A 23,288-nucleotide genomic window follows, 5' to 3' on the forward strand; every position below is an offset into this window, starting at 1 on the left:
GTACATTTTCTGTGTCTAGCTATGCCATGCTGTTAACACAAGCTCATTACCTACCACAACACTTTATTATCATCATCACGTATTGATCAGAAAAAACCCATTACAATAACACACAACAGTAAGTTCATTAAAGACATAGCCAACTAAATAGTACAGAATTTTAAATCAAAACTCTACAATTGGAAAATAATAATCCTATGCCTCATACTGCCCTATGTTTGCTTCTGCCGTTCCATTTGCACGAGAGGAACTGAGCCATGACACATACCATTGCTGATCTAGCTGTAGTCTGTGACCAAACCATGGCCTTATGAAGATGACTCATATGAGCTCCTTCCTGAGCAGTGCTTTCAACCAGCTGGTCTTGGCTGATCTGTATAAATGTCAATATTAAACTTTCTGAGGGTCTATATCCCTCCATCTTCCCACCACAGCTTCTAATGGAAGAGAACCAATGCAGAATCTAATATAGAGTGAGTGTATATCTTTAATGTACATGGTGTGAGATAGTGTTCTCAAGCCATGATCCACATTCAATTCGAAATACTGGGACTTCCTCGGATGTAAAGATGCCTTCTCCAGGAAGACCTCCATTTTTCACTCTCAGTATCTCGCCTTGGGGTGCCTTGTGTCAACCTTACTTCTTGCTTCAGAATGTATCATGTGGGGCAAATCTACAGTTGTCAGGACTTCCTGATTGCCTTGAACCAGCCCAGATCTTCCTACCAAGGCTGGGATAGCAGGTCTGTCCAATGACACATATAGTGGAACCCTCAGCCATCACCCAAAACATCAAAGGTCAAAGTTCTATTTTGTGAGAGATATATGCTACCCCCAACTTTTCATGGGTTAGTACTGAGAATTTTGACCAGTGACTTTCAAAGAAACATTTTCCATGCTCTGTATCCTGGGGCAGAGTCTGAAACCCCACAACTCAAGACCACAAGCTGCCTCTGGCAAGCCTTTGGTTTGGTAAACCTCCAATGCGGGATAGATTAAATGATTCTCAAAACAGTGGGAAAATGAAGCATTTCTCCCAGTAATTTGTCTTATTGTAGAAGAACCCTCATCTAGCTGGGCTACCCATGAATCATTGCCAGTGAAAGAAATGCCCAGTTAATCAGACTAAGAGACTTGATGAGGGGTTAACCAGGGGCTGGTGCCCCGTATGTGATAGAATTGTTCAATATTTGTTTCTTACCACTATCATAGTTCTGGTCTTAGAGCCATTGATAGTGAGGCATTTTCTCTGGCACTATGTCTCCAACCCTCACACCAAAGTCCTCAATCCATTCGCAGTCTGAGAGATATAACGGTTATCCACAAAAACGAATACTCAAGGACTTACTTCACATATTTCCAATTGGTCCTCAACCCAGCCCCCTTAAAAATAGGTATGATTTGCGCTATTTTCCACAGAGGAAAAACCACACCAGTAGATTTTACTGTGTTATACCATATACACAGCTTTAGGGCCCATATAGATGCCTCTAACTTATATAAACCCGAGGGTGTTCCATCTGATTCCAAATAAGCGTACTGTGTGGTGTGCAAAACTTGAACTGGCACTTTTTTCAACTCTATTTCATACTATCATTTCAGGAGTTTGTTATAAAAATGTAGGAGATGCATGGGGTACTAAAAGATTAAGCACTGGGTGATTTTACCACAAAACCTTGAATACCTAATGACAAACCAACCTATTTTAATAGAAATGTGTATGTGTAAATGTTTGTGTCCTAGTCTCGGTATTGTTCCTTCCAATAGCTAGGGATTGCACCATTTCATTAGAAATCTCTGCACCTGACTAATGGGCAAGCATGGTGTTCAGTCATAATATCGAAAAAAATGCCGAAAGACAATAATTTCGAAAAAATAATGTAAAAAAAAAATATCGAATTCTTTCTTTTTTTATTTGTATATTTTTTGGGGGTTTCACGAGTAAACAAAGGTTAGAAAAAGGGGGGGTTGTTGGGTAACCCCCTTTTCGAATAAAAAATGTAGTGAAAAAGAAATTAGATTTTTTTTTTCTACATAATTTTTTCAAAATTATGACTTTCGACATTTTTGTATTCAATATTAACACTATAAACCGGGCAGCATGCCGCACCATTACAGAGTCATGGCTAATACAGCACACATACGATGTCGCGGTAATACCTGTAACTAAGACTATATGGTCATCTTCTAAGTAGTCCTGGCTAGACAATTGTCACTCTTCACCTGTTCTTTACAACCTCCAATGCATCTAAATGATTGGTGTATGTGTAGTGCTTTGCCTCCATCCCCCACTCACTGAATGGGGATTTAATAACTCAATGGCATAGTTGTCATTATCTCCACCTCTCTATGAGAAAGAGGAAAAGTTCAGGAAATCAGACACATAAAGGTTTTTACAAGTGAAAGTATTACTTCTTATTCATTTGAAAAATACAATTAAGGAATAGTCAAGCACTTGTCAATCTAGCTAAGGGAAAGACAAACATCACCTTAGGCACGACTACAAATTCCATCGGGATGCTGATTGCCATTCACGTTTTAATAATCAATTTACCTGAAGAACTGCACACCCAGGTTCCACTACTATTGCAGGGTCACACAACAGGACTTCTTTTATAATACAGGCACAAACACTTAACTCTGAACTAGGGTAACATTGTGGATCAAGCTTCGGGAACAGTTGCTGACTGAAACGCTCCTGGTACTGGGATCCTAGCACGGCACCTATTACGCAGTCTCAGTGAGATCCAACAATCTCTGAAGGGTGTGTGCAACCTCTGAAATATCTGTATGATGTACCATTCAACATGCCCTACTTAATATTCTCTCTTTTTCGCAACTATAGCACTTCATCAAGGTAACTTTATAGTGAGGGGGAGCCATATTGGAAGCTCACAATCAGCTGCTCCCAAAGGGTGCACCTTTTTAAAAGTCCTTTAATGGATCAGCACACAGAGGCTCCTGGAGGTGCCTAGCTCCGTACACCACACACATCACACCCCAAGAAGGTAATTTCACTCTGCGAAATCTACACTTATCCCTTCAATGCTTCTACTCTCCAAACAATTCTCAACAAGATCTGACTAGACCTTAAAGGGTGCCAACCTATGGTCAGTCACACATGAAAATCACTCCCTCCCATTTTCAATTCAGCTATCATTTCACTCAGAACTCTCCTTGGGGTGTGGTATTTATTCGCACACTGATACTGTGCCTCTGTGCGCTATCTGCATTACCCTTTCTGCAGTGTAGCAACTGTGTCTTGCACCTCCCTGGCAGGTTAGATCTTCACTCTCCCCAAATGTGGCAATCTGTTTTTGTGGCACCACTGACCTGCACTCAGGCATCCCTGATCTTATAAAACCATTCTTCTCCATCCAAAAAAGATACTCCTGAATGCAAACTATCCAAATAATGAGCATGCAGAGAGTTATCAAATAGGCGCATGCCTTCTGTCAGGTTATGGCGTGTAATACCTATGTAATGAGCATGCAGAGCGTATTCAAATAGGCGCATGCCTTCTGTCAGGTTATGGCGTGTAATACCTATGTAATGAGCATGCAGAGCGTTATCAAATAGGCGCATGCCTTCTGTCAGGTTATGGCGTGTAATACCTATGTAATGAGCATGCAGAGCGTTATCAAATAGGCGCATGCCTTCTGTCAGGTTATGGCGTGTAATACCTATGTAATGAGCATGCAGAGAGTTATCAAATAGGCGCATGCCTTCTGTCAGGTTATGGCGTGTAATACCTATGTAAACAGCATGCAGAGCGTTATCAAATAGGCGCATGCCTTCTGTCAGGTTATGGCGTGTAATACCTATGTAATGAGCATGCAGAGAGTTATCAAATAGGCGCATGCCTTCTGTCAGGTTATGGCGTGTAATACCTATGTAATGAGCATGCAGGGAGTTATCAAATAGGCGCATGCCTTCTGTCCGGTTATGGCGTGTAATACCTATGTAATGAGCATGCAGAGCGTTATCAAATAGGCGCATGCCTTCTGTCAGGTTATGGCATGTAATACCTATGTAATGAGCATGCAGAGCGTTATCAAATAGGCGCATGCCTTCTGTCAGGTTATGGCGTGTAATACCTATGTAATGAGCATGCAGGGAGTTATCAAATAGGCGCATGCCTTCTGTCAGGTTATGGCGTGTAATACCTATGTGATGAGCATGCAGAGCGTTATCAAATAGGCGCATGCCTTCTGTCAGGTTATGGCGTGTAATACCTATGTGATGAGCATGCAGAGAGTTATCAAATAGGCGCATGCCTTCTGTCAGGTTATGGCGTGTAATACCTATGTAATGAGCATGCAGAGAGTTATCAAATAGACGCATGCCTTCTGTCAGGTTATGGCGTGTAATACCTATGTAATGAGCATGCAGAGAGTTATCAAATAGGCGCATGCCTTCTGTCAGGTTATGGCGTGTAATACCTATGTAATGAGCATGCAGAGAGTTATCAAATAGGCGCATGCCTTCTGTCAGGTTATGGCGTGTAATACCTATGTAATGAGCATGCAGAGCGTATTCAAATAGGCGCATGCCTTCTGTCAGGTTATGGCGTGTAATACCTATGTAATGAGCATGCAGAGCGTTATCAAATAGGCGCATGCCTTCTGTCAGGTTATGGCGTGTAATACCTATGTAATGAGCATGCAGAGAGTTATCAAATAGGCGCATGCCTTCTGTCAGGTTATGGCGTGTAATACCTATGTAAACAGCATGCAGAGCGTTATCAAATAGGCGCATGCCTTCTGTCAGGTTATGGCGTGTAATACCTATGTAATGAGCATGCAGAGAGTTATCAAATAGGCGCATGCCTTCTGTCAGGTTATGGCGTGTAATACCTATGTAATGAGCATGCAGGGAGTTATCAAATAGGCGCATGCCTTCTGTCAGGTTATGGCGTGTAATACCTATGTAATGAGCATGCAGAGCGTTATCAAATAGGCGCATGCCTTCTGTCAGGTTATGGCATGTAATACCTATGTAATGAGCATGCAGAGCGTTATCAAATAGGCGCATGCCTTCTGTCAGGTTATGGCGTGTAATACCTATGTAATGAGCATGCAGGGAGTTATCAAATAGGCGCATGCCTTCTGTCAGGTTATGGCGTGTAATACCTATGTAATGAGCATGCAGAGCGTTATCAAATAGGCGCATGCCTTCTGTCAGGTTATGGCGTGTAATACCTATGTGATGAGCATGCAGAGAGTTATCAAATAGGCGCATGCCTTCTGTCAGGTTATGGCGTGTAATACCTATGTAATGAGCATGCAGAGAGTTATCAAATAGACGCATGCCTTCTGTCAGGTTATGGCGTGTAATACCTATGTAATGAGCATGCAGAGAGTTATCAAATAGGCGCATGCCTTCTGTCAGGTTATGGCGTGTAATACCTATGTAATGAGCATGCAGAGAGTTATCAAATAGGCGCATGCCTTCTGTCAGGTTATGGCGTGTAATACCTATGTAATGAGCATGCAGAGAGTGATCAAATAGGCGCATGCCTTCTGTCAGGTTATGGCGTGTAATACCTATGTAATGAGCATGCAGAGAGTGATCAAATAGGCGCATGCCTTCTGTCAGGTTATGTCAGGTTATGGCGTGTAATACCTATGTCTAGTTGACAGCCAGAGTCTCTAAAAACACGGCCTCACACACTTTCTCCAAACTGCTAAAGAGCGAGTGTTCTCTGCCAAGCACACACGTGCATACCAAACAGTACCTCTGTAGCCGACACCCCTCATTCATTTGCAGAGTCTGCACTGCACACATTCCTTGACCCCTCAGATCCAAGGGGTGTAGACCTGTAATGACGTGCCTGATAGTTACCAGAGAAAAAAACATAGCGGTGCTTGGTGTTTTCCCCACAATGAGAACACATGCCAAGTACCTGTGAGCACAATATCAAACAGTGCTTTGAGACATTCATTCAAGCATAACTTGTGCACAGTAATAGGACAGCTGGTTTAGGACTTCATCCCACTGTCTTGGCATGTGAGGTAGAGGCGGCGTGTCTGTTATTGGAGCTTTCATATTTAATAACCACATCCTTAGATCTGCATAATGAACAGTGTTCACTGAAAACTGACCTGCTGTATTATTTAAAGTATAAATACTTGGGTGTGTTACCTGTTGAAACCTTTTCAAGGGGTCCAATCAAGAGTGGAAAAATAACTAAACAAAATATGGGGGTCATGGGATTTACTGTATAGATTGTTTTGTTTCCTAACTTGATTCCCGTATGATTTTCGTTCCTGTTAAGCATGTATGATGTTCTTTCCTGTTAAGCACTCGGCCACACCACGTGCATTTTTTTTTTACATGCGCAAGTGTTTTTAATTCCCTTCACAATACCTAACCGATATCACCTGCCACACTCATAACACTTTAGTGACCCGCCCTTATTTCGCCATTCACTCTCTTTTGGATGAAAGGAGTGTTTGGTGTGAACATTAAATGTGGCTGGAATAGAGACCGGTAGGAAGGAGAGGCGATGAGCCCACCACCACCCCAAAGCGATGAGGGTGAAGACACAAGCCCAAAAACAATAAGAGAAAAGTTATATGAGACGCATTTCCGGTTCTGATACTTTTCAGCATGAGTCCTTCTTTGGTACGTAATGAAATGGTGGCTCTGCCTTTTATGCTACGGATCCCAGCTGTGGATCTCGGCTCCTTTAGCCATCAGACCAGGTAAGCTATTACACCGCGCCTTTTCCAGCGTATTCTCTCTGTTATGCACCTCTGCTTTGTTTGCTGCGACGTCTCCAGGTCTAAACGTGGTGGACAAATCCGTCAAAAATAACATAACATAGTGACTAAGGAGTATACTAAGGTCCTGCTTCACATAATGTTTTCCTATGGGGTTGCGCCATTATAAGACGCTTCTATGAATCAGGCCCCAAGTGTTGAAAAATAAAAATAAAACACAATAATATTTGATATTCTACCTAATCGAGAGGCTAGATGATTAGTTTCAATGAATTTCACATTAAGGAAATGAAAGGCTGAAACAGAAAATATCAAGTGTACTTATACATAGCAGAAATAAAGGGGAATTATACCAGTATGTATTTGTGGAATGCACATTTTTAAATGATGGAAATTTTTATTTTAAGAATAAGGCTTCACTCAGCTCAACGTTGAACCAAATTGTGATGTAATGTAATGCACATTTAAATTGAGTCATTTTAACATCTAAAAATACTGTATCTAAATGACATTATAACCACATATGTTTGCTAAAAAGTACATTACTGATTGCTTAATGAAGCTTGTTTATGGGCCTTATTATGATTCCGGCGATAACCCTCCCGGTGGTACCAGCAGGTTGCTGCCGCACTCGTAACATTTTATTGGCACCTAGCTTCCCGGCCGGTAAATGTAAGTCCCCCTTCCTGTGGAGTCCCATAGGACTCCATGGGAATGGTTCCACAGAAGCGCAGGCAGCGTTGCAACCGGTGCTTCCGTGACGGCTCTGCCTACCGTGGCCGCTGCGCCTGGCAGGGTCAGACCTGTTGGGCGCAGTGGCTCCGGCAGGCACACTCGGAGTGTGGTGGTCCGGAAACAAGGGTACCGGTAAGCATACCAGCAACCTTATTTCCAGACCGGCAAACCTATAATGAGGCCCTATGTGTTTATTTAAAAACTGCAATACACAATCAATCGCAATAAATGTATATTAAAAACTCAGGAATCATGAAAAGCCTGGGCACCATCTGCACATTTGACCTCATAATTCTAGAGGTCTCTTTGGGAAATTGCCATGAATCCCTTTTTAAGGACACAATACACACATGCGTGCAAAATTGCACATAATGTGTAATATGTTTAGAACTAATAGAAACCAAATACTTTTCTGTAAAGTTATGCTAGGGCAGGTAGATGTGAAATGATCACTTACATGTATTGGCTGCTTCTAAGCCTAATTCCCCCAAAATGACTTTAAATGGATTTGGCATCCACACTGCATGACATGTAATCAACATCGGAAACAAACTCCCAAAAGAACTCTTTCAATGAATTTCATAATTGTCTTTTCACTTTATTTTAACATGCAAAGCAAGCAAATATTGCCAGACATTAGGTAAGCAAATATAGAAGGATTGCTATATTAACATATCAAATATTTTTATTTCATGTCTTCGTGCCTTTCCCACAATTTCTAATTAAACATAGAAAAGGTTATTTTCTCAGTGTTTACTACAACATTCTATGTGGTAGGGTGACTTTCATGTTTCTTTCTGATGAACCTGTCTTTGTGAAAGGTTTCTAAATGTTCACACGTTTATCTGAGCGGTTATATCAATTGAAAGTGATATATTGCAGAGCAGTTTTATTTCCTCTGGCGGAAAACATTCACAGACCGACAAACGTGCGTATGTTAGTACAAATGAGTCGTTTGGCCGGGTCAGATGGACATATCTCTGCACGTGATGCAATCTATTGTTCTGATGTATAGTCAGAAGCTAGCAAACGCGCACAAAGTGTGATGATTGGAGGAAGTTAGATGACGTTTCACTGCACAATCCTGGATCTAGGCTCATGTGAAGCAGCGTTTGCAGTCATGGTGGTTCTTAGGATCCATTTCAGCGGGTGTTAAGTTGAGTAACAGGCTACTCTTTTTAGTCCACGAGCAGAACTTTCAATACCACGATTTCAGCTCAACATTGACGAACGTCTGACTTTGGCCTTTTTAACTTTATCTCATTCTGTAACATATGTAAGCTTCGGATTTTGTTTGATGTGTCTCTTTATCGTGTACCTGCACCAAGCATTGTTTGCAATGCCTAGTTTAAGAGGTGCGATATTTTAAATTGGTTAGTTTACAGATTGCTTGGCCTTTCAGTTAGCTAAACAAAATTTCTGTTTCACTGTACCTGTTCTCTGCCTATATCACATGAGTGGGTTTAATACTGTCACACCAATTCTGCATAGTGTATGCAACATAAAGTGCTAATAGGATATGCTTAGACACATGCAATATATTGGACATGAGCGCCCTAAGTAATGACTGACTACAAGTGGTGCGAGGCAACTATTGGTGCCAAGGGTCTCCTGAATGGCAATAGCTTCATGAATGATTCAATGTGTGCATGCCCTCTGAAAAAGGCTAGACCTCACATTCAGCAAAGCCATGTACTGTAGGATGTTTATTAGCGTTGCATCTAATTCAAAGGATGTTCCACCCACTGCAAATCAGATGCACACAATTTTTATTTTTTTAATAAAGTTCTTTTTATGGACCAAGGGCCCCAAATTTAGCAATATTGATTTCCTACAGCCTTCCTCTACTTTCGGGAAAAGAAACACACAAGGTTGCACAGAAGGTCTATTTATTAATAAAAATAGTAATAAGTATGGCTGCTAATGTTACTCAATCCATGAAGCTTATAGACATGTTTGCTCCTCACCGAATCTCCATGTTGTGTCCTCAGTCTGCAGATATGTACTGGTCATGTAATAGTTTGGGTGTATCCTTTAAACACATGATCTTTGAATGTAAGTTTGTTCAATTATTTTGGGCGTGCATATGTACCATTTTGCAAATTGTGATTTTACAGGAAACCAAATTAATTCAGAACATCCCTTCCTATTTAAATGTTCCTACTTTTTATTCATTGCTAATAACCCCCTCCTCCCACACACACACACACACACACACACAGACACACTCAGTGGACATATCCAACATTCAAACAGCATTTCAGAAAGCTCCGTAATAAGACAAGCTACTTAACATTCTTACATGTGAATCACTCACAAAATGAAAATATGTATTGGCTACATTTTCTTCAGTGGTGTTTCTATTGCATTACTGTGTAACAGTTTAAATTTGTCAGTTTCAATGGGCAACTTAAAGATCAGAAATGGTTGACAGTTAATAACCCTCTCCTTTCTCTTAAATGGATCAGCACCAGCAAACAGGACTTGGCTCTGTGATGTAACAGAAAATGAATTACATTATCTCATTTTCTAGGTATGTACACGATGATATATCCCTTTGGCTCCAAGAATACTTCTTCTGTGTCTGATCATGACACAGAGAAGGAGTCAGGACACCCAACAGTACACTCACCATTGAACCTATTCCATTTAGAGGCCGATTCATGGAATTAATGTGCACCGAAATGTTCAGCGCAAGCGTGCGAATCGCAGTGCAAGTGCGAAAATCGCAGCGAAACCCGCGCACAGCGATTCATGGAAGTCCGTGTGCGTGTAAATCCCTGGATGTGCGATACAATTCTGCGTGGCGCACGCTGGCGCACACGTCTCCAAACGGAGTGCGCTAAGCGCACAGCGAAAGCGCACATAGCGCAGCGCATACAACAAAAGTAGGCGGAACAGAGAGCGTAACACGCGGAATGGGGAACAACACGTGAAAATGTGGGCGTCACGGGGGAAGTACAGGAGGCAAATGCGCGGAACGCCCACACGCGCTTCTACAACTAGTATTCATGGAATCGAACAGGGCTAATGCGTGCGCCAAAAAAGACGCGCTAATCCGGAAACACGTACGCCAGCAGGAAGCAGGCGTACGTGGACCCGCGCAGCATAAAAGTGCTCACAAACAACAAACAAGCTCAGACGCCAAGATGAATACACCGTTCCTAGCAGCAGTGGTCGTGGGATACCGCAGGAGGAGGAGGAGGATAGTCAGGCCCAGAATTTTTACACCCAGAAGCAGCCTTTTTGAGATGCCTGATGACCAGGTGTATGGGAGGTACAGGTTTCCACCTCACATAATACTCGACCTTGTGAGTGAGTGGGAGGATAACCTCACATCACCCACCCCGTGCTCCCAATCACTCAGCCCCCTGGAGAAGGTCCTCAGTGTACTGCACTTCTTGGCCACTGGATCATTTCAGCGGACAAGTGCTATAGTGGGGGGGTGTCACAGGCCACGCAGTCACGCTGCCTACACCAGGTGTTGGCCATCATGACTGCACCCCCATCAGTCCGCAGGCACATATACCTGCCCAGAACACCTGCAGAAAGGCAGGCTGCCGTCCAGGATTTCTATGGGGTGGCACAATTCCCCAAAGTGCTAGGTGCCATTAATTGCACCCATGTGGCTCTACGTCCCCCCAGGGCATCTGAGCACATCTATAGAAACCGCAAGCACTGGCATTCCATCAATGTGCAGGTAGTATGTGATGCCAAGGGAATCATCACCTCAGTGTATGTCAACTATTCAGGGTCCACCCACGACAGTTTCATTTACAGAATGTCAACCCTAAACCGGGACCTAGAAGCTGGGCGGCATGGCGATACATGGCTGCTTGGTGAGTATGAATGCCACTGCACATGCATGCATGTCAGATGCAGAGTTATGTCACTACCCCACTAATGATACCCATCACCACCTCACCAGGGGACAGTGCCTACCCTATGAGAACCCACATGATAACGCCAATTCGGAACCCCACCACGCTACCCGAGGTAAGATACAACACAGCCCATATTGTAACCCGGGGCATAGTGGAGCGCACATTCAGAGTGCTCAAGTCACGCTTTCGCTCCCTTGACCGCTCTGGTGGGCAGCTGTTATATGCTCCCCCAGTAGTGTGCAGGATCATAGTGGCAGCATGGGTCCTGCACAACGTTGCAACACGCCGGGGCCTGCCGGTGGACGTGGTGGTGCCCCCACATCCCCAGGAATTATTCTGCAGGGGAAACCCCACACTTTGGTGATATTCCCTCCTACTGAGTGAGGATATGAGATATTTATTTCTACAAAAGGAAGGAACAGTCAACACATTCCCCTCCGATAGCAATTACAAGACACAGCCCTTGAACAAATATAGGCTGCATTCTGTGTTTCAAATCATCATCAGAAAACATTTTCTTCACAAAATATCATTTTTAATATATTAATCTTTTGTTAAGCACAGGTAATACAAAAATTATTAAAACACATATACACAACACATAGTCATATACAAAGTAAAAACACTACCACCTCACAGTATCGCAACTAGTATGCTGAAATATTCAACCAGCATACCACACTATTGGCAACTCAATAAATCTCATTTTCCATTGTGTGACAAAGCCCAACTTATATAAGTTTCAGTCCTCTGTGTTAGATGTAACCGGACATTCATCAGGGGCAGAAGTAGTCCTGTGCTTTAGGTAGAATCTTCCTATTCATACACCAATTGCTATCTAGTTTTCATACGTCTTGTACTGGTCGACTGGAGTGAAAGGACATTTCTTGGGCCATGCTTGACTTCAATTTGCATCCTTCTCCTGTGTCGATGGAGGGATTCCAGTGTCTCACCTCTCGTCACTTAGGTGGACCCAACCCTGATGTCCCTCCACTTTAATTGCTGTCGGAGTGGCAAAAATCATTGTACAAAGGTTTGAATAAAGGTGCAACCCCTGGGGAGCAATGGCTGATGCTGCAACTCTTCAGATCCGTTGACGCTGGCTTTCGTTGCAGTTGACTGTTGATGAACAAACTCAATTTTGACTGGATGCGGTAAGCGTTTTCTGCTGAGAGATCAGAGGGGGGGGAAACGGCACGTGGTGAGGCAGCCCGTACGCAGATGGTGGCTAATTACTTCACATAAAATCACACCCCTGTGGAGTGCACACAGCCCTGGCACATACCAGCTGACAATCAATGATGATGGCATAAGGGACACTCAACTGTCACAACCATACCATCCTGAGATTGGTCACCTGGAAGTATTACATTGTGTGCATCCCTACCTACCCAAACACCACCAATGCTGTGTCATCAAAAGACATACATCTATGCTGCTAAATTCATTACCCCCTTGCTAAATACAACATGAGAACAGCGCCATGCCACCCAACCCCTCCCCAGCTCCACCACCAAACACACCATGGCATGTCATGCAATGTGAAAGCAAACAAAGCAATGCACAAGACCTGACACAAGTGTCACAAAGTACTCTGTCCCTAATGGAAACTGCCCACACACAATATGCTCCCAGTAATGTAAAACTAACAGCACACATTACCAAATACTTACCACCAACACAATGCTGCAACACACCATGGAAAAATGCAAAAACATGACAGTACTAAGTTCAAGTAGTGGTAGTCTTACAACCTGAATACGCCAGCACATCGACCCCTTACAACTGTAGAGTGTTGCTGCCAAGCAAATGACTCAGTGTACTGCATACAACATGAACTGCATCTGCAAAGTAGACGGCCTTGTGAAGACATGAGGAAGGAACCCGCAGATTAGGAGGAAGACATGGATGCACAAGCACATATCAATACACCATGCAGTGTACAATACAACAACAATATCCACTAGGGATGCCCACACAGTATTGACTACAGACTGCCCACACAGCTCATGGGAGTCCAACGTCACTGTGTAATTCACTGTCACTTGGTCACACCCTTTGCAAGCCCATGGAAATGGGAAGCAGGAGGGGTGTGTGTCTCACGAACCCAAGCATCTAACCCAAACTCAGGACAAGCCTGAATGTGCCCAGCTGGAATACAGTGGATGCCCACGGGAGCCACACAAGGCAACACACTGTAAAAATCAAATCAAAAATGGCCATGTGGGAGCCAGCCAGGAGGTTCTAGGACAGGGTGCACACCAACACCCACTTGCGTGGATGTTGCAAAAAAAAATACCTCCTTGGGCTCATGGCCTGCACGGCTGTGCCATTGTGGGAGAACTGCTGTCACTCTGCTCATCCTCTGCTGCTGCATCAGGAGGCGGTGGGACTATGGGAGGCAGCCCACGCGAAGCCCTGGTATGGTCCTCCATGGCAGCAAGCATGCGGGTCTGGAAGGTCTAATTCTGGAGGATTAAAGTGCGGAGATCCCCATGCAGCACATCATGGGTTGCCTGCATTTCTGCACGCATGGCCTCGCGTGATGCCCGGATCTCCTCACGTGCTGCATGCAGCTCAGCTGAGAGCGAACGTGTGAGCTGCTCTAGCTGCTGTTCTGCCCTTAAATTACTGGAAGCCTCAAGTTCACCAGAGTCTGCCTGAGGTTATGTAGTTCTACCCTCAGGGCTTCCCTGTGGCCCTGGGACTCTATTGATATGGATTCGCGCAGAGTCTCCAGTGCCGCCCGTCTGTCCCTGTTGGACGCCAACATGTCTTCCCTGTGTGATTGGCAAATGGAGTCTGTTGCCTGCTGTTGTTGCTCCATCTGCCTTTCAGGGGGGATAATGGAAGTGGCCACCTTCTCCATTGCCTGAGCCATCATTTCTACTGATGCTGCCTGTTGGGTTGTGTTACCGTACATGGAGTTTTCCCATACAGTATTGCCTGGTGGCACACGGCCACCACGTTGACGGGCACCACACCTGTTTGGGGCAAGGCAAACTGCACCTTGCTGTGTGGGCACTGCCTGAGGCTGCAGGACTGCATTCCCCCTCTAATCTGCTGGCCCAGGAACATGATCAGATGCTGTGGAGTGTGACCCTGCATCCGTAACTGCCAAAGGCGGACCTACCAACACTGACATCCCCATAGAGGGTTCTACCCCTGGTCCAGGTGGGTTGGACAGAACAGAATCCCTGCCAGAAACACTTACCCGCGACGACACATAAGTCTCATCATCCGACTCAGCACCTGAATAGAGGTCTGGGGAGGTGCACCCAGAGGCACCCCGGGACAGTATGGTCTGCAGTAACATTGGGTTTTCACCCACCACCACACCACGTCCCCCACTGGTGCCCGGTCGTGCCTGAGATTCCTCCGGGGTCTGCACCATCTCCTCAACCTGAACCTCAACAGCACCAAGTGCGTCATCACCTGGGAAAACATGAAAGACAACAAATGGAAACAGGCATGAGCACCATAGCACACACATAGGCCGTGACAAGCCATAGATCCAGTACATGATTTACACATGTCCCACAAGACTATAACCCTGCCATGCATGCACTGTCAAAGAGTTGGAAGTGGAGTCAAAAAGGCAGACACTGGGGAGAGCAAGATGGAAATGCAACACATTTGCAACATGTTAGGTAGCACTGGCATCACACATCAGGCTGTGAGTGGCATGTCCAATACACATACATGACACATGCCATCACACAGACGTCATGTAGCATAGCCATAGTAAATTATAAAACTACAGCAATATGTCAGTGAATGAGTACTGTCACACATCCATGTCACATCAACATGATGCGAAGATTGATGCTGAATAGTGTTGCAAAATATGCATGTGCCACACACTGAAACACATCCAGTGTCCAATAACACAGTCATTGTGGGCTGATCAATGGTTGGTCACTTTAACATTACAGGAAACATCTATCATCTTCCACATGCAAACAGGCCCTAATAAAAAATGTCTGCAGCCCAATACTTCATCGGCCTAAATGGTGTAATCATTAACATAACCAAGTAAAAATAGTGGCCCAGTGTGGGCTGTAAACAATGACCGAAGCATATCATATATGTTGCAATAGGGCAGAATAATGTGTAGCAAAAATGGGAGAGTGGAAACAATCAGCCTGAATGAACACTTACAAAATCTGAACAATGTAGTTGCAAGATGACAGTTCAAGGTAAAGTGCACTAATGTGGACCTAATTGGCAACTGTGGGCAGAAGGGATACAGTCATACCCAAATCCAAGGCACGTGAATTTATGGGAGGAAGCAAATGGGTGACCCATAACACTCAGGAGTACACACCCTAACCTGGAACTCAATCAGAACCTGTCACCCAAACAACATACTCATGGATTACACACACACACACGCATGGGCACTCACCGGACAATGCGTCGTAATCAGGTAGTTCTCCCACACCTTGGATCTGGTCCTCTGTGACGAAGGTCCCAGCAACAGACTCATGTTCAGTGAGTTTGTTGTCCTCTTGTGGAGACCCACCGCCAGTCACCAGAGTAGTGGCATGATTTGAGGCCAGCTTGTTCTTTGCTCTGCGTTTCAGGTCATTCCACCGCTTTTAGCAATCATCAGCTGTGCACCTCACAAATCCAAGGGCTCTTATGCAGTCCACGATGGTCTGCCAGTGTGCCCTACGTTGACCAGGTGTGGTCTTGCACCCTGCAGTCACCAACATTTCGCGGCTATGTGCCGACACACAGCTCACAAGTGCATCAAGTTCGGGGTCATTAAAACTTCCTCTTTGGAAGTTTGCGCGCTGACATTTGTTAACAGCAGGTCATCATTCTGCACATGTTTTAAACTGACTCACATTTGTTTATATTATTCATTTTTTTACTTCTGTCTCCTTTGTTTCAACAATTTAATACATTTTGTATGTTTCTATTTACTTTTCTTTGTCTTAGTTCATTATAAACTACACAATTGGACATTGACAATAAAGTCAATTCATTCGTGATATTGATTCACCATTTTTCTGAGTACTGATTAATGTCTGATTTCACCCTTTTCTTTTTACCACTCTCAGTTACACTCTTTCTCAATAATGGATACACATTATATAGGTAGCAGTTTCTGAACCTCTTAGATACCTAATCTGCGGGTGGGTGGAACCTATAGGATCAATGAATTTGAAGACCATTTCCAAAATTTAGGACAGTTTGAACTTAGAACCTGTCCCAATATTTTGTATACATTAGTTGTACTTCCCAGTGACACACCTATTTGTTAATGTTCATAGGGCAACATTTCAATCTCTCCTTTCCCCGCCCGAAAGCTAATTAGACTGTTATGGATAAATATACCACCCAAGGCCATATCAGTAACAGGCACCAATAGTGTAAGAATGTCAGCATGTTGTGATGCCAACCAATTAGAGCACGGTCTCATGATGCCTTGCATGGTGGGAGGGACCCTGGCAGGCTCAAACATAGTGATTATCCAATTAGAAGAAGTAATGTATGTAGCACTGTAGGTGATTGTATCCTAACAACCAGCTTGTGAATATTGTGTTTTTATGAATATGATGTAATTTGTTGAGTTTATAACTCCTGTGCTAGCAGGAAGTAATTGAGAATCTCAGTGGACCTTCTACCGGCCAAATGGAGTAAATAAAGCTGATTTCTTCGTGCACCATTGTTTGGTCCCTTATTTTGCTTAATGTGGATTAATGTGAGCTTGTTTACACTGGGAGGCCGCAGCAAGATCATCAGGATCATCAGGAGGCCATAGGCTCCTAGCCACACCCTTTGGGTAGTGGTGTTGGCCTGTCGAGACTGGAATACAAGCACAAAACAAAGAGGTAGCAGGCACTGAGTTGTACAAGAGTTCTGCCCAATCTCCCAGGCAGCACCCTGGGTGGGAGGAAGGTCAGGCAGTTGAGGGAGGTTTGACATCGGGGACCTCAGCGATCTCAGATCGTGAGTATACCTGTGCACAAAGAATGATAGCTGTGTAAATATGTATAATTCGTAGTTTGTTTAAGTGTTGAGGCCAAGAAAAAGAGACTTTTCTGGTGGACTAGAGTGTAATATCCTGTTGATGTGACCCAGAGGAACCATGTGGTTGTAGAAGTAGAAACGATAAGGAGATAATGAGATATTGAAGAATGGGATAACCCTATTGAATTAAGGGTAGACAGCATTGCACAGTTTTAGCATTGTGAAGAAAGAGGATATTCCCTGAGGGGGAAAGGCATGCTGTGCAGCGTAGGAAGGTTCCATATATGAGGAGAGAACCTTGTTACATAGCAGTGGTGTTTTTGTATAGTTATTGATTATTGTATTTTAGTAGGGTAGGCTTTTTCTGTTGAGAAGAGTTGAGATTTGTGAGATGTATTTGAATTTTGTTCAAAGTGTCTTTTGGGGTACACAATAAAAGGTTGGAGGGTGATTTGAATAATGGGAAAAGGGGAATAAGTTGTTAAATACTGCAGGAAAAGTGTTGATTCATAAAATTGGTAAGTAGAGTACATTAATGTGTATTATGTATCACCCTGTGGCAACCTTGTGCAAATCACTCATCCAATTTCATAGAAGAATTGGAAAGTATCACACAGAATGGGAACAGAAAACGGCAAGTAAAATGTTTAGGCCATGGCTCAGGGAGGGAACACACACAGGGAAGTATGGTAACACATGTACACACATTTAACCACCAAATATAAGGGAACAAATTTAAAAAACAGATTAAGCATTCTCAAACTTTGGAAGATGTTTGAGGAAGAACATAAAGGGTGATTAAATATGCATGCTGCCAATTGCTCTTCCTCTGCAATGCTTTCCAGCATCGATCTTGCCTGAACAGTTCCAGCTACAGCCAGTCACAGGATATACCAATTTTCCGGTTTACACCCCCAATGAAGACCGTGTCTAAAGTACAGGACTGATAAAAGAGCGCACACAAAACTCTCTTGCCTTGCAGGTAGAGAATGGTGCACTGTGGCATTTCGAAGACCAGGTGCGAGCAGCAAAGCAGGAACTAGAGAAAGAGAGGCAAGAAGAGAGGGACAAGGAATAGGGACAGTTTCATATAAATGGAGAGCAGGACAAATGATGTTTAAGATAAACAGCAGAGCTGTCGACGACCCCCAAGCGAGACTGCCAGTAGAAGTTAATGTGCAAAGGCAGAGGGTAACCGCCGGAGTGTGTCGGAGTAGGTGAACGAATAAGAAGAAGAGAGATTGCTTTGAGTGTGGGTCACCCTCACAGTATTGATTATGATTTAGTGCATGGGGGCAAGGAAGACAAATGGGAGGGCAGGGAAGAGGAAGGGCCACCGGGGCATCCATTTTCCAAGCCCCCATTTAAATGAAAGGAGAGTATCATTATATAGAGATAGGATTTCACGCCTGCCAGGTCATATGGCCGTGGCAACAGGGAAAAAAGTAAACAATGTACCCACGTGCATGAAGCAGAGAACACAGCTTTCCTTGTTACAGAAGGGGACAGGATTGGCTCAGTACATCCCGTAGCCCCAGACAGATAAGGATAATTTAATAGCTAAGTTGCCGTCAACTACAGAAGGGACAGGCAAGTGAATTTATGAACTAGACAAGAGAACAGCAGAATAACTCTAGCTTTGGGGGGAGATGAAAAGTTTATTTACTTCGGTAATGGGAGACCAGGCAGAAGACATGTGGAAAAGGGCAGGATTTGCAGGGGTAACAGCAAACAGTAAATAGCACAATGGATTGCCATTTAATAAATGTAGGACGCACAAGTGGAAAGCATTAAGTGTAATGTAGCCAGATACATCAGTCATGAGTGGCTTAATTGTGGGATGTATCAACCCACTCATCCAAACCGTGCAACATCACTGTGCATTGCTGGCAGCAGAAACATCATGATGGCCACTGGAAAGCATGCTGCTCGCTAGAAATCACCAGAAATTGCGCAGGGAAAACCTGAAAAATAGGCCACTATCTACTTTTGCCTATGTCAATGTTAACACAGGAGACCACTCCCAAAAACCACCATTGGGTTACCCACAAAGTAGCCTGAAACCACTTGCAAATAGCAATGCTGACTGCAAAAGAAACACAGAGCTGTTTGAAAATCTATTTTCTTGATTGTCAAAAATGTGCTAAAATCATGGCTCACAAAAGCACCAAAAAGATCCAACCTCTTTGTTGGGTGTTCCACATTACTCTACTGCAATAATCCATATCAATACAATGTCAGCAAGAATCATCTATGCTATCAGAGCAAATCCCCTTTTAAAGATACTGATGGAAAGACAGCTGTCAAAATGGGTGTAGTACCGTTACTCGCCTCTGTCGGGTGCTGGCAATTTATAATTCTGACAGGAGAACTGGTGTTTCAGAAGGTAAATATGCCAAAGAAGAGAATTCCATCAAAATGCCATATAGAGTGCCACACATTGATTTAATGTGGAAAAAGACTGGATTTAAAGATATGTTGCTTATTTTAAATGTATAAATGTATTTGTTTTACAAGGAACTATGTTGCAATTGATCAGAAAGTAACCTGATGCAGTTAAAACTCCAAAAGGATTGCTTCCCCTGAGAACCCTTCACACCTTGGGCCTTCCCATCAAATGGGAGGATGTCGCATGGACATGTTAATCAGATGGGGAGGGGATTTTCTCTGCTGGCAGGAGAAAGAGACAATAGAGTCTTTCAACTGAATAGGAATATGCTAAATTTGGGTGTAACTGTCAACAAAATGTTGGCAGGAAACAAGACATGTGACCATCTGACTCAGCCCAGCTCTAGGGGCGGACCAGACTGAGATGTGAATTGAATTGAAAGCAAATGTATGTTTTATAAAAATGCTTATAACAAAGTGTACCAAGCTGACAAAAGAATGAAACTTTGGGATTATTGAAATGAAAAATTCACTCACAATTTAAAACTAAGCTGAAATCTGTGCAATGTTCTAAGACTTAATCCCGGAATGTATTCATCTTGTAGCTGCTATGTTTATGCTAGGGACAAGAAAAATTACAGAGATGTGATCAGATGGAGTGTGCATGCCTGTGTAAAATTTGGCGCAGAACCAATATTGGGAAACCCACCAAAAGCGCAAATAAGTGGTCATTTCTGAACCCAAGCTCGAAGGAACATGGGACTTGAACAGAGACATGCCTTAATTAATCTGTGATGTGTATATGTATTATGAACAATTTGTATATCTGGGAAATATGTTTTTTGGGAAAAATAGAGTTTCTATGAAAAAGCAAAGGGGAGGGATTTCAGTTAAGCCATAAAACTCAGCATCACTCTGACACATATGACACACTGCTCCTGTCTCAAATCAGGGGACAGGAAATTCTCTGACCTATCAGGATCCGTAGAGGGTTGGGCATAGGGAGGCAGCCTCCCCACCCACTTTGGAAATACATAAATAGGGACTGCTGAGACCCAGAGACACACACTCTTTTCCACTACTCAACTATTCTTGGCGAAGCACCCTGACGGAAGACTCCAGACACCAGATAGATACAGAGATCAGACTCTAGAACCAAACTCTAGAACCTTGAAGCAGAGAGGCCTAACCCACAAGCTGAATCCTTTTCAGCAGGCTTCAGAATCTTTTGCAAACCTGATTCTAACCCCTAAACTTCCACGGGGCCTAACTAAACCATTCAACAGCCTGGCTGAGCTGTGTTGCTTCTAGCTAAGAACCCTGTGCTAGAACCAAGATCCAGAACCAGAGAGAGCAGTGCTGTATCCAGAACCCGTCAGACCCAGACCAGACGCCATGCTGTGAGCAGAACCCAGTGCATGAGATTGTCCGGTGGTGAGAGAACCCAGCCAAACCCTTGACCAGATCTTGACGGGCCGATTCAATTCCCAAGCCTTGGAGTGAGTATCTAGTCTAGAACTGTGCATAGTCATCTCTTAGTCTAAAGTAATCTTATTCCAACCATTTCACTTATCCAGAACTGCATTATAGAATCTTGTGTCCATCCTGTATGATTCCAAATCTGTAGATCTGTCATTTTGAAATCTTGACTTTATTTCTGAAAACTCTACCTTCACAAAAGCCTCTGTAACTTTTGAACCGTACGCCCTAGAGCAGAAATGTAACTGTCATTTTGAAGCTAAGATCGTAAGCTTTCTACATTCCTTATAGTTTTTCCGTAATCGTGATTCACGCACGCGGATTGCAATTTGGCTCAATTTCATTTTCTGTCAAAATAGCTGTTTTTTGCTTTCCACTGCTGAATTTCGTTTTCAATCTGATAATCATTCATGAATCATTGCTAGTGTTGACATGTATCAATCCAAAGTCATTCTCACTAGTGCTGAATATCCTTTAGCGAATTACAATAATTTTAGCATATTTTCCCATCCATTGCGATCACTTTCAAAAGCAATTTTGACCTGTGTTTTAAAATCATACCTGTTCTCTCTAATCTTTCTGGGGGAACTGTAATTGAACTGCATTATTGATTGTATTCTTGAAACCTTTGTGCCCTCATTTCTATCTCTTCATATTGCATGGGGGGGAGTTAGTAGTCACAGGGGAAAAAGTGATCATATTATCTTTTGATTGAAATCATATTAAGTTTATTTCTGTGTTGCATTTTTCCTATCATTGCATTTCCTTGAATCATATAAAGTATTCTCTGCTACCTTTTCCTCCCTATTCCTACTCCTAAGTGATTAAAGAGATTGTTGATTTTGTAATATTACCCATTGTTGATTACCATCCATATTCATAAGTGTGCTATTCAGATATTATTTTGTTCATAAAAGTGTGAAATATATATTGTTTAATTCTTCAAATGAACCTTTTCATTTGCAAAACAAACCTACTTCTTGGCTCAGTGTGGTCAGGGGGATTCAAAGAGAGGGGGGTTATATAAGGGTTCATCATCCAGATTTAAAGAACTTTGACATAAAAATATATGAATAAGGGCTTCCATTGGGCATCTCATCCTAAGCATTGACTTAGTTGGAGTGTTGGATTGAAGTCACTTACAGATTGGGGGCTCGGTAGCCGGGACTTCTGGATTAGATCTACCACTTGTGCAGCTTAATACAGTGGGCTAAATGACGGGATACATAAATCCTGTTGGGCTACCATGCTGTGTTACACTGTAAAAGCACCCCTGAAAAGGGAACACTCTCAGGAAACGGTCTGTTTTGTAAAATAAAATAATAAACGTCTGTAAGTCAGGAAGGAAATCAATTTCCAGAATGGCGACATTGGTAGACATCAAGATAGCTAGAGAGCACCTCTTACATAAGCTATTTGTGAGAGGTGATTGGACTGGACAGGACCAGAATGTGTGGTTGCAGGCGATACACAACAGGTCACTGCAACTCGGTTAGATATCTGGAAAGATCAGGGTCCCTTACACGTAGTCCTGAGTGAACTATATATGGCCCCTAAGGCCAAGGATGAGCACGACAAGATTGTCAGGATAGTGCATATTTATATTTATATATGGGAGCCATACGGGACAAATGTGCTGAAGGCCAAGATCTGGCAAGTAGGCAACTGATGGCATTAGAGAAGGCCCAATCTGACCTGGACTCTTCTGAGCAGAGGCTGCAGAGGAGACAGGAGTCAGAAAATGATAGCAGGCAGTATCTAGTTAAAATCAAAGAGGAGATGGGTATCCTGCAACAGGAAAGGGAAGACCAGGATACCATAATTCTGGCCTTGCAGAAGGAGTATCAAAAAGGTTTGGACTCCCTACTGCAGAGCCAGAAAAACCTGGAGCAACAACTGGACCTCAACAGGGCATGCACAGAGCAGGTAGCCACCCTGCAAAGCAACCTAGATAGATTGAAGGCAGCGAGCAATAAATTGATTTTTGAAAGACCTGGACACCCAGGAAGAATTTGAGGAAGGCAGAGGGACGACCTGGTGGCACAGAGGCAGGCTCTTGCTCAGGAAAGGGACACCTTAGGCCAGGAAGTCTGCC

The 23,288-nt window shown here is 43.4% G+C and overlaps 1 protein-coding gene across 1 annotated transcript in view; it reads right to left on the reverse strand.

Annotated features, from left to right (window-relative positions):
- Positions 1-23,288, reverse strand: part of GALNT5 (polypeptide N-acetylgalactosaminyltransferase 5) — a 359,001-nt gene that overhangs the window by 125,203 nt on the left and 210,510 nt on the right. The gene's annotated exons all lie outside the window — the stretch shown is intronic.

This window comes from Ambystoma mexicanum, chromosome 9 (assembly GCF_040938575.1).
Source record: "Ambystoma mexicanum isolate Mex_15411 chromosome 9, UKY_AmexF1_1, whole genome shotgun sequence".
NCBI classification, from domain to species: domain Eukaryota; kingdom Metazoa; phylum Chordata; class Amphibia; order Caudata; family Ambystomatidae; genus Ambystoma; species Ambystoma mexicanum.